This window comes from Hypanus sabinus, chromosome 7 (genome assembly GCF_030144855.1).
Source record: "Hypanus sabinus isolate sHypSab1 chromosome 7, sHypSab1.hap1, whole genome shotgun sequence".
Taxonomy (NCBI): Eukaryota; Metazoa; Chordata; class Chondrichthyes; order Myliobatiformes; family Dasyatidae; genus Hypanus; species Hypanus sabinus.
The window spans coordinates 14,229,733-14,242,522 of record NC_082712.1 but is presented as its reverse complement, the minus strand read 5'-3'; the positions used below and the strand labels follow the sequence as shown (position 1 = coordinate 14,242,522).

Sequence of the window (12,790 nt, the reverse complement as noted above, 5' to 3'; positions counted from 1 at the left end):
TTTACCAAGTTAAGAGTCCATGAGATTACAGGAAAGCTACAGGCATGGTTAGAGCATTGGCTGATTGGTAGGGGGCAGAAAGTGGGAATAAAAGGATCCTTTTCTGGTTGACTGCCAGTGACTAGTGGTTTTCCACAGGGGTCCATGTTGGAACCACTTGGCTTTATGCTCTATCAATTATTTAGATGATGGAATAGATGGCTTTGTTGCCAAGTTTGCAGATGATACTAAGATTGGTGGAAGGGTAGGTAGTGTTGAGGAAACAGGAAGGCTGCAGAAAGACTTAGATTAGGAGAGTGAATAAGAAAGTGGAAAATGAAATATAAAGTTGGAAAATGCATTGTCATGCACTTTGGTAGAAGAAATAAATATGCAGACTATTTTCTAAATGGCGAGAAAATCCAAATATCTGAGATACAAGGGGATTTGGGAGTCTTGTGCAGAACACCCTTAAGGCTAACTTGCAGGTTGAATTGGTAGTGAGAAAGGCAAATGTCATGTTAGCATTCATTTCAAGAGGTCTAGAATACAAGAGCAGGGATGTGATGCTGAGGCTTTATAAGGCACTGGTGAGGCCTCACCCTGAGTATTGTGAACAGTTTTGGGCTCCTCATCTTAGAAAAGATGTGCTGGCATTGGAGAGGGTTCAGAGGAGGTTCACAAGAATGATTCTGTGAATGAAAGGGTTATCATACGAGGAACGTTGGATGACTGTGTGTCTGTACTCGCTGGAGTTTAGAAGGATGAGGGGGGGAATCTCATTCAAACTTTTCAAATGTTGAAAGGCCTTGAGAGAGTAGATGCGGAAAGAATGTTTCCCATGGTGAGGGAGTCTAGGACAAGAGGGCACAGCCTCAGAATAGAGGGGCACCCATTTAAAATGGAGATGTGGAAAAAATTTCTTTAGCCTGAGGGTGGTGAACTTGTGGAATTTTTTTTTTAACCACAGACAGCAGTGGGAGCCAGGTCATTGGGTGTATTTGAGGTGGAGATTGATATATACTTGATTGGTCACAGCATCAAAGGTTACAGGAAGAAGGCCAGGGAGTGGGGCTGAGGTGACTGAATGGCAGGGCAGACTTGATAGGCTAAATGAGCTAATTCTGCAATGTTTTATGGTCTTAATTTATAGTTTTTAAAATATATCTCTTTACTGGGACTGCAAAACAACACATACTTCTGTGATATTAAACCCCATTCTGATTCTGACTCTGACTGAGTGTGAGTTGCTGGGAGAGGCAACGTGTCTGATTCTTGTTCCCAATCACACAACTCCACTCATTTTACCTGCTTCATATGTTCAGCATCAGCCCTTCCCTGCATTGTTTAAAAATTCACATTTTATGGAGAGCAATAGCTTTACCAAGCACAAACCACATTTCTCAGGCAGGGTATGGTCACCAGATAGACACACATTAAATGCTGGAGAAACTCAGCATGTCAGGCAGCATCTATGCAGAGGAATAAACAGTTGACCTTTCAGGCTGAGACCCTTCATCAGGGCTGGAAAGAAAGGGGACAGAAGCCAGAAAAAGAAGTTGGGAGCGGAGTAAAGATGAGACCAGGTGAGGGAGAAAGTGAGCGGGTGGGGAATGGGGGGTATGAAGTAAGGACCTGAGAGGTGATAAGTGGAAGAGGTAAATGGCTGAAGAAGAAGCAATCTGGTAGGAAAGGAGGGTGAACCAGGGCAAAAAGGCAGGAGGAGGGGAACCAGAAGGATGTGATGACAGGGGAGGAGAAAAGAAAGCGTAAGAGGGGAGCCCGAAGGGGGAATGGAAAAAGAAAAAAGGGAGAGGGAGAAGAAATCATCCGAGATTAAGGATATCAACGTTCATGGGTACCTGAGATCTCTGTCTGCCACTCAATGGAATCGACTGTAGTTTGTCTGTCCTCTCTGCACCCAGTGGCACTGCTGGTTGACTTTAAACATCCATCTTGTGTTGATTGTCCAAAAAAATGCAGAAGCACTAAAGATCTGAAAAATAATTCAAGTGAAACTTCATTAGTCAGTACACCACCACAACAAGGTTCCCAGTAACAACAAGATTATTCCCATGCTCTCCAGTGCAAGATCCTATTGTTTAATTATTTATTTAGAGATACAGCATGGAATAGGCTCACCACTGTCCAGCAACCCACCTATTTAACCCCAGCCTGATCACAGGACAATTCACAATGACCAATGAACCTACTAACTGGTTTGTGTTTGGACCATGGGAGGAAAGCAACGTGATCATGCTGAAGATGCACAAACTCATTACAGAGGATGCTGGAATGGAACTCCAAACTCTGACACCTCAAACTGCATTAGCCTTGCATCAACCACTACGCTACTGTGGCATAAGTCACCTCGGATCAGCTACTTTCTAAATCACAGTGTGGATTCTTTCCATCTTGAAGATCATGATCCTAAAAACAGTTGGTACGGCAACTGCTCTGCCCAACACCCCAGGAAACTGCAGAACATAAGGACATAAGAAATAGGAGTGGAGTAGGCCTGCCCCGCCATTCAATAAGATCATGGCTGATCTGTCCATAAACTCAGTTCTATCTACCTGCCTTTTCCTCATAATCCTTAATTCTCTTACTATGTAAAAACCTATCTGTTTCTTAAATATATTTAGTGAGGAAGCCTCAACTGCCTCCCTGGGCAGAGAATTCCACAGATACCACTCTCTGGGAAAAACAGCTTCTCCTCATCTCTGTCCTAAATCTCCTCCCCTGAATCTTGAGGCAATTCCCCTAGTTCTAGTCTCACCTGCCAACTTGCCTACTTTTATCTTAATTATCCCTTTCAAAATTTTGTATGTTTCTATAAGATCCCCTCTCATTCTTCTGAATTCCAGAGAGTGTAGACCCAGGCAACTCAATGTCTCCTCACAAGTTAACCCTTTTCATCCCTGAAATCAACCTGGTGAGCCTCCTCTGCATTGCCTCCAAAGCCAGTATATCCTTCCTCAAGTATGGAGACCAGAACTGCACAGTACTCCAGATGTAGCCTCATCAGTACCCTGTATAGTTACAGCATGACCTCCCTGCTCTTGAATTCAATCCCTCTAGTAATGAAAGCCAACATTCCACTTGCCTTCTTAATAACATGTTGTACCTGCAAGCCAGCTTTTTGCGATTTATGAACAAGCACTCCCAAGTCCCTCTGCACAACAGCATGGTGCAATCTTTCACAACTGAAATAATAATCTGCTCTTCTATTATTCCTTCCAAAGTGGATGATCTCATATTTATCAACGTTGTATTCCATCTGCCAGACCTTGACCCACTCACTTAGCCTATCTATATCCCTCTGCAGACTCTCCACATCCTCTGTACAATTTGCTTTTCCATTCAGTTTAGTGATGTCAGCAAATTTTGCTACACTGCACTCAGTCCCCTCTTCCAAATCATCAATGTAAATGGTAAACAGCTGCAGGACCACCACCGACCCCTGCAGCACCCCACTCACCACTGACTACCAACCGGAGAAACACCCATTTATACCAACTCTCTGCCTTCTAACCAATCCACTATCCATGCCAATACACTTCCTCCAACTCATGCATCCATATCTTATTTATAAGTCTCTTGTGCAGCACCTTATCAAACACCTTCTGGAAATCCAAGTATACGACATCCACCTGTTCCCCTCTATCCACTGCACTCATTATGTCCTCAAAGAACTCTAGTAAGTTCGTCCAACAAGACCTACCCTTTCTGAATCCATGCTGCGTCTGTCTAATGGAACAACTTCTTTCTAAATGTTTCGCTATTTCTTACTTAATGACAGATTCAAGCATTTTCCCGACTACAGATGTTAAGCTAACTGGTCTACAGTTGCCTGTCTTTTGCCTACATCCTTTTTTAAAAAGTGGCATGACATTTGCCGTCTTCCAATCCGCTGGGACCTGCCCAGAGTCTAGAGAGTTTTGATAAATGATTACCAACACATCTACTATAACCTCTGCCAATTCCTTCAGCACCCCGGGATGTATCCCGTCAGGACCAGGGGACTTACCTTCCTTCAGGCCCTCCAGTTTGCTCATCACTATCTCTTTAGTGACAGTGATTTTATCGAAGTCCTCACCTCCCATTTCATCCATAACATCTTTCTTTGGCATATTAGATGTGTCCTCCACTGTGAAGACTGTCACAGAATAGTCTTTCAATGCCTCAACCATTTCCTTATCACCCAATATCAATTTCCCCTTCTCGTCTTCCAAGGGACCTATATTGAGTTTAGCCACCCTCTTCCACTTTATACATTCATAAAAACTCTTGCTATCTGTTTTTATATTTTGTGCTAATTTACTTTCATACTCTATCTTCCCTTTCCTTATTTCTTGCTTAGTTGTTCTTTGTTGCTTTTTAAAGTTTTCCCAATCCTCCAGTCTCCCACTACTCTTTGCGACTTTGTACGCACGAGCTTTTAATTTGATACTATCTTTTATTTCCTTAGTTATCCAAGGCTGGCTCTCCCCACACTTACTGTCCTTACTTTTGACTGGAATATACTTTTGTTGAGCACTGTGAAAAATCTCTGAAAGTATTCCACTGTTCCTCAACTGTCCTACCAAATAGCCTGTGCTCCCAATCCACATTAGCAAACTGCTCCCTCATCCCGTTGCAGTCTACCTTGTTGAGAGTTAAGAATGCAGATTATTCTATCAGGCACAATGCGGACCCCTCCAAGGACTCTCTCCTGACTTCCCACCACCTTGGGAAAGCAGTCAACATAATCAAAGACCCCACCCTGGACATTCTCTCTTTATCTATTTATTGAGAGACAGCACAGAATAGCCCTTCCGGCCCTTTGAGCTGTGCCACAAAGCAATCCCTGAATTTAACCCTTGTCTAATAACAGGACTGTTTACAATGACCAACTATATCATTGGACTGTGGGAGGAAACCCATACAGTCATGGGGAGAATGTACAAGCTCCTTACAGGCAGTGATGGGAATGGAACCTGGGTTGCCTGTGCTATAAAGTGTTATGCTAACCACTATACTACTGAGCAATGGATACTATAGAGAGAGTGCAGGTTTGGTTTACAAGGACGTTGCCTGGATTGGGGAGCATGCCTTTTGAGAACAGGTTGAGTGAACTCGGCCTTTTCTCCTTGGTGCGACGGAGGATGAGAGATGACCTGATAGGGGTGCATGGGGCATAATTTTAAGGTGCTTGGAAGTAGGCACAGAGGGGATGTCAGGGGTAAGTTTTTCACACAGAGAGTGGTGGGTGCGTGGAATGCACTGCCAACAAAGGTGGTAAAGGCGCATACAATAGGATCTTTTAAGAGACTCGTAGATAGGTACATGGAGCTTAGAAAAATAGAGGGCAATGCAGTAGGGAAATTCTAGGCAGTTTCTGGAGTAGGTTACATGGTCAGCACAACATTGTGGGCTGAAGGGCCTGTAATATGCTGTAGATTTCTATGTTCTATGAGCAGAAATACAAAAGCCTGAAAGAACATGCTACCAGACTTGAGGAGTTTCTGTCTCACTGTTATCAGACTCTTCAGCAAGCCTCCTGTAAAATTAACTCAATCTCCCGGTCTACCTCACTGCATTTTCTCTGTAACTATAACACCTTCTTTTCAGAACCTTGATGTTCTTAGATATGGTCCAATCTGACTGATGGCACATAGACAAAAGCTGTCTGTCCGTAGATGTGACAAATAAATACCTCAACTCCATGGAGCAGTTCCTTCATAAATCCAAGTACTGAGTACAGGAGTTGGGATGTTATGTTGAAGCTGCAGAAAATGTTGGTGAGGACTTATTTAGAGTATCGTTTTCAGCTTTGGACAGCTATCAGTTCTGGTCAGATACAGAAACTTCACTGCATGGACATCCAGACTGAAAAACACCTTTTTCCCCAGGGCTGTCGTACAACTGAACAACGTCTCATTTTAGAGTTGTTTGTTTTTAATTTAGTTGTAACTCAGATGTTAGTTTAAATGTAGTTGTCGTGTTTTGAGTAATTGAATTGCCAGAGTGATGGAGTGGCAGTGAATGGAGTAACACTGGAATTCCGTCATCTGCAGCAATGACAATGAAGCTCGAACTGACTACCTACAGAAAAGATATCACTAAGATTGAAAGTGTGCATTACAGGGAAAGGTTAAATAGGTGAGGACTTTATTCCCTGGAGTGAGGGGAGATTTGATAGAGGTGTACACAATTATGAGGGGTAAATGCAGGAAGGCCCCTCCCCCACTGAGGTCAGATGAGACTAGAACTAGAGGTCATAGGTTAAGGGTGAAGGGTAAAATATTTAAGAGGAACATGAAGGGAACTTCATGCAGAGGGTGATGAAAACGTGGAACGAGCTGTCAGCAGAAGTGGTGGATGCTGATTCGAAAGGTATGGTTCGATGGGAGTAGGCAGAACAGTTCTGCATGGACTAAAAGTTTTCTTCAGTAGTGCTCTATAATCCCAAGAACAGCACCAGCCACAAGTCCCTTTAAGAATGACAGTGCAAAAGCAGCCCCTGTGCTGAGGAGCGTTCACAATGGCCAAGCAGGTAGAGCTACAACTCCACGGAGCCAGGTTCAATCGTGATCTCTGGCGCTGTTTCTGTGGAGTTTCCATGTTCTCCCTGTGACCGAGTGGGTAGGTGGCATATCTGGCTTCTGTACCCAGTGAGGGGTAAAACCTGTGAGGCATGTGGCTAAAGGTGTGAGAAAGGTCGGGTGGGGTTTGTGTTCTGCCCTGAGGAGGGTGAGGGGAGGTGAGATTGGGCTTTGGGCTCAGCCCTGACTTGTGAGGGTGAAGGTTTGGGCTCTGTCCCAAGGGGTTGGCTGAGGGGGAGGTGAGATTGGGTTTGGATTTCTTCCCCCGCCCTCCCCGGGGGAGGAGGGAGGGCTGGGCTCTGGCCCGAGAAGGGAGACATGGAGGGTCGAAGGAGCAATTTACCTCATGTAACGCAGGAACGCCGAAGCGCATGCGCACCGAGCGCCCACGATCCCGGGTCACGTGCCTCTCCTTCGGCGCTGCGCAGGGGGCGGTCCCCGGACCTGTCAATCAAGTCCCGAGGCGGGGTAACAGTGGGCGGGCACAGCGGGCAAATTCACCAGGGAAAAGGGCAAAGGGGCACGCTAGAGGGGCAAAGGATGGGGATAGGGGCAAGAGAGGCTGGGGGAATGCAACACTGGAGGAGGGTGGAGTCCTTGGGGATTGTCTGAGTTGCAGTGATGGCTTTGGTTACTGGAGATACGAAGCCTTTAGGTCCCACACCACGACCTGCAGTTTCTTAAATCAGTGTGGATAACTTCACTCACCTCAATACTGTACTGATTCTATGACCTACAGACTCATTTTCAAGGACTCATGTACTTAGTACTTTAGTTGCACGTTTTGTCTTTTGCACACTGGTTGTCAGTCTTGTTTATGTAGAGAATTTCATTGATTCTACCGTATTAGTTTATTTTCCTGTAAATTCCTGCAAGGTAACACATACAGTACTGTGCAAAGGTCTTAGGCACATATATTATCAGCATCTAGAGTGCCTAAAGACATTTGCACAGAATTGTATTTGTCAACATGGAGTGCAAAGCGAGTTTGTAAATCTGGCAGGAGCAAAGAATATTGAGAATGGTGAGGATGGAGCACCTCAGGAGGGCGTGGGACAGGTGGCTGAGAAGGCGTGCCAGGGGTGGAGACGGTGTGGGTGCAGACACACCCAGCCCTGAGACATCGGGCAAGGTCATTTGATTCCAAACAATTGGCTTATTGATCATTGCAGAATGTCTATCGGGTGCTTCCCACTCCCTCGCACTCCCTTCTCCTTTCCCCAACAATGATACCCTTCTCCTCTCCCATTTCACAATAGAGATCCATACCAGAATCAGGTTTATCATCAGTCACGAAATTCATTTTTTGGTGACAGCAGTACATGCAATACATAAAGACACTACAGTACTGTGCGAGACTTGTACTAAGACTTGTGACTAAGACTTGTAATTCTGCTCCTTGTCTTTCGGTCTTATTTATATATTTAGAGATACAGCGGGGAACAGGCCCTTCCGGCTGAACGAGTGGCATTGCCCAGCAACACTAGCCAAATCACAGGACAATTAACCTACTAAAGCCACACGCTCACGGACAGGATGTGGTGTTATATGGTGTGGGGATTGTTTGGAATGCTGTAAATGGCTTGACATCATGAAATCACAGATTCAGATTTATTTATCATGGGTACCTCAGAACACACAGTGAAGTCGTCTTTTGCGTTAACAACCCACACAACTCAGAGATGTGCTGGGGGCCGCCCGCAAGAGTTGCCACACATTCCTGCGCCAACAGGGTACACCCACAGCGTTCAGCAGAACATTGTCCTGTTTGTGGCGCCAGGAAGCTGGGTGGCCGTGATTAACTCACACGAGAGACAGACAGGTGAGGGACAAACATGCAGCCATTTATTTAGCTTGTAAGTCATCGACCCAGAATGCACTCTCACATAACGTCATTACATTCAGTATATAACACAGGGAAACTTGACGGCAATCCATAAGGGTCAAAAGATACATGAATATAGAATGTATCCCTTCCTCCTTATTTTAAATGCCATAGACCAACTGCTGAACTGTTAACATTCAATCAACATCATCAGCTGAGGTGAATGATTGGGTGATCGTGGTCTTTCCATCATCATGACTGTTCTTGGTCATTTTTTCTACCAAACTGCTTTTCCATCGCCTCCTTCTGAGCAGCGTCTGTACAGGACGGGTGAGCCCAGCCATTGTCAATACTCTTCACAGATTGTCTGCCTGGTGTCAGTGGTCACATAACCAATACCACCATCTGTTACCTGCCCCATGGCTTCACATAACCCTGATCAGTGGGCTAAGCAGGTGTTACACCTTGCCCAAGGCTAGCAGAGGGAAGGAGCACCTTACACCTCCTTTGGTAGAGACATATCTCCACCCAGCCAGCCATTCAGTGGAGTAATCATCAAGTCAAGTCAAGTCAAGTCAACTTTTATTGTCATTTCGACCATAACTGCTGGTACAGTACACAGTAAAAATGAGACAACCTTTTTCAGGACCATGGTGTTACTTGACACAGTACAAAAACTAGACTGAACTATGTAATAAAAAAACACAGAGAAAGCTACACTAGACTACAGACCTACATTGGACTGCATAAAGTGCACAAAAACAGAACCGGCATTACAATAAATAATAAACAGGACAATAGGGCAAGGTGTCAGTCCAGGTTTCGGGTATTGAGGAGTCTGATAGCTTGGGGGATGAAACTGTTACATAGTCTGGCCGTGAGAGCCCGAATGCTTTGGTGCCTTTTCCCAGACGGCAGGAGGGAGAAGAGATTGTATGAGGGGGGCGTGAGATCCTTCATAATGCTGTTCCTTTGTGGATGCAGCGTGCAGTGTAAATGTCCGTGATGGCAGGAAGAGAGACCCCGATGATCTTCTCAGCTGACCTCACTATCTGCTGCCGGGTCTTGCGATCCGAGACGGTGCAATTTCCGAACCAGGCAGTGATGCAGCTGCTCAGGACGCTCTCAATACAACCCCTGTAGAATGTGATGAGGATGTGGGGTGGGAGATGGACTTTCCTCAGCCTTCGCAGAAAGTAGAGACGCTGCTGGGCTTTCTTTGCTATGGAGCTGGTGTTGAGGGACCAGGTAAGATTCTCTGCCAGGTGAACACCAAGAAATTTGGTGCTCTTTACCATCTCTACTGAGGAGCTGTCGATGTTCAGCGGGGAGTGGTCGCTCCGTGCCCTCCTGAAGTCAACAACCGTCTCTTGTTTTGTTCACATTAAGAGACAGGTTGTTGGTTCTGCACCAAATTCAATCAACAATTAAAAAAACACTTTTTCTAAACCAGGGAAAGAGGGTAGACTGCCTCTATTCCCTGACATTAACCCTGGGGATTATTCTGCCCCATGTGCTGAGGGTTAGGCACCAGGCAAGCCATAAAGGTCAAAATAGAAATGAATACATAATAATAACAACAGCAAAACAAGCATCTTTGTGTTCAAGGACATTTTCAATCTCTCTTTGCTAGGGTCAGAGGTTCCCAGCTGTTTCAAAGGGCAACAATGATACCAGTGCCCAAGCAGAGGAGGGTGAGTTGCCTTATCGTCTATTGCCCAGTAGTATTCACATCTATAGTGATGAAATGCTTTAAGAGACAGCTAGTCAGGCAGCATCTATGGAGGGTGAAGTTTCGAGCCAAGACCCGTCATCAGAGATACTTCATCTTGAAGTGGAGGCATTTCCTTCGTTTAAAAAGCAGCTACATAGAAAGGAAGGGGTTAGGGAAATTGGATAAACACGGGCAAACAGGACCAGCCTGGACAGACATCTGAGCTGACTCAGATCAGATGGGCCGAGTGGCCTGTGTCCATGTTGTATGAGTGTAAAAAAGTGATGAGGCTTAGAGACTTTTTCCCAGGGCAGAAATGGCTAATACAAGGGGGCATAATTTTGAGGTGATTGGAAGAAAGTATAGAGGGGGATGTCAGAGGTAGTGGAGGGAGGGGTTAATGGGCTGCTGAGTGCCTCCAGCAGAGTAGTGAGTGTGTGGAGAGGTGGGTACATGTATTACATTTGCTCTGTGCATAGTAGGTGTTTCTATGTATGTGCACCAGGTCTGTGTTTTTGAGTGTTCTTTCACCTCAACACTGAACTGATTCCACAACCTACGGACTCTACAGCTCATTTCTCAGTATTATTTATCTATCTATCTGGTTCAAGGGCCTGAAGGTTCAGGAGTAATAACTGTTCCTGAACTTGGTGATGTGGGTGCTGAGACTCCTGTACCTCCTTCCTGATGGCGGCAGCAAGAAGAAAGCATGTTTCTAGATGGTGGGGGTCCCCCCGATGACGGACGCTGCTTTCCTGCGACATTGTTTCACGTAGATGTGCTTAGTGATGTGGAGGGCTTTACCCGTGATGGACTGGGTCGTATCCACTACCTTTTGCAGGATTTTGCGAATTCTGTACGCATTTGTTGAGCCTGTGCATTGCACCTTATTAATTACGGTGCGTCTGCAGCTTCCGTCTTTGCATTGGGTGCTCTCCGGAAACAGTACAGGGAAGAATCCCCGAGCGGCTCTGCGGCTGCGCAGGCTGGCCGAGTCCCCGGGTCACATGGGGTCGCGGGGAACTCCCGATAGACACAATGTTGCGGATGGAGTGACGCACTGGCGGCATCCTGACAACATGACGTCATCACGTCAGCAGCAGAAGCGAGCGTGGCTTACAATCAGTAAAGCTCCAGCGAAACCTCCCGGCAGGGCCCGGATAGCTCAGTCGGTAGAGCATCAGACTTTTAATCTGAGGGTCCAGGGTTCAAGTCCCTGTTCGGGCGTTGCATTTTTTTCCTACTCAGTAACAGTTATTCCAGGGTATCACTATACATTCACATATAATAATAATAATAATTACTTATTTATTGAGCACTTTCCATACAAACGATGTAGTGCAAAGTTCTTTGCAATGGGATAAAGTACAAACATAAATTTTTTCTTAAAAGAACAGAATTATGTTAGTTAAAAGCAAAATAAAGCAGCCCACACAGTAATTCAGCAGGTCAGGCAGAATCAATGGAAAAGAATATTGTTGACGTTTTGGCAAAGACCCTTCGGCAGGAGTAGAGAAAAGAAGATGAGGAGACACCTTTTTCTCCAAACCTGCCAAAGGGTCTCGGCCTGAGATGTCCACTGTGCTTTTCTCCCCCCATAGATGCTGCTTGGCCTGCTGAGTTCCTCCAGCATTCTGTCTGTGTTGCTCTGGATTTCCAGCATCGGCAGATTTTCTCCTGTTCAGATAGGAGGGATTAGTTTTGGGGGTTTGGTTTTTAGCTGGTTGGGCACAACCTTGCAGCTGAAGGGCTTGTGCCTGTGCCGTACTGTTCTACGTCCCTATGTTTCAGGCGGAAACTCTTCCTCAAGACTTCAGGTTAAGTAAGTAAATTTCCAGCTGGTGTTTACAAGTGTCAAACTGAGTCTGCATCCCTTATAGTTTGAGGTATTAACTTTCACAATTTACCGTCAAAGTTCAAGAAAGCCGACCTGCTAATTATCATTTGAGGGACACCAGCAGGGAAAGACCTGAGAGTTCGAGCCAGATTTGTATTCTATTAATATGTCAATCAATATATTGTACCGACATATAATGAGATTTCCTTTCAATCCAACATAACCCATATTGATCCAACCTTTTCTTGTAGAACATGCTCTCTAATCCAGGCAGCATCTTCTGCAGCCTCTCCAAAGCCTCCACATCCTTCCTATAGCGAGGCAACCAGATCCAAAAGCAAAATTCAGACTAGAAGTATCTTCAAATCTAGAAAAAAATACATTGACAGGCCTTCACTAAAGATTTCTCAAATTATACTAGTTAAAGGAAGAGTTAAAAAAAGATGTAGGAGCGCGGTGTTACTCAAAGTTCAAAGTATATTTATTATCAAAATACATATGTGTCACCAATTACAACCCTAAGATTCATGTTCTTGCAGGCATTCACAGTAAATACAAAGAAGCACAACAGAATCAATGAAAGTACACCCCCAGCTGGACAGACAACCACTGTGCAAAAGACAATAAACTGCAAATACAATAATAGAGAAAACAAACAATAAATATCAAGAACAATAGATGAAGAGTCCTTAGGTTGTGGAAACAGTTCAGTGACGGGGCAAGTGGAGTTCAGTGAAGTTATCCCCACTGGTTGAAAAGCCAGATGGTTGAGGGGTAATAACTGCTCCTGAACCTGGTGGTGTGGGTCCCGAGGCTCCTGTACTTCCTGCCTGATGGTAGAGGGGTAA

The 12,790-nt window shown here is 45.1% G+C and overlaps 1 non-coding gene across 1 annotated transcript; it reads left to right on the top strand.

Moving 5' to 3' along the window:
• The first annotated feature begins 11,259 nt into the window (after positions 1–11,259).
• Positions 11,260–11,332, top strand: trnak-uuu (transfer RNA lysine (anticodon UUU)). Its single transcript has one exon. It is a non-coding gene; the product is annotated as a tRNA-Lys (tRNA).
• Positions 11,333–12,790: the final 1,458 nt, after the last annotated feature.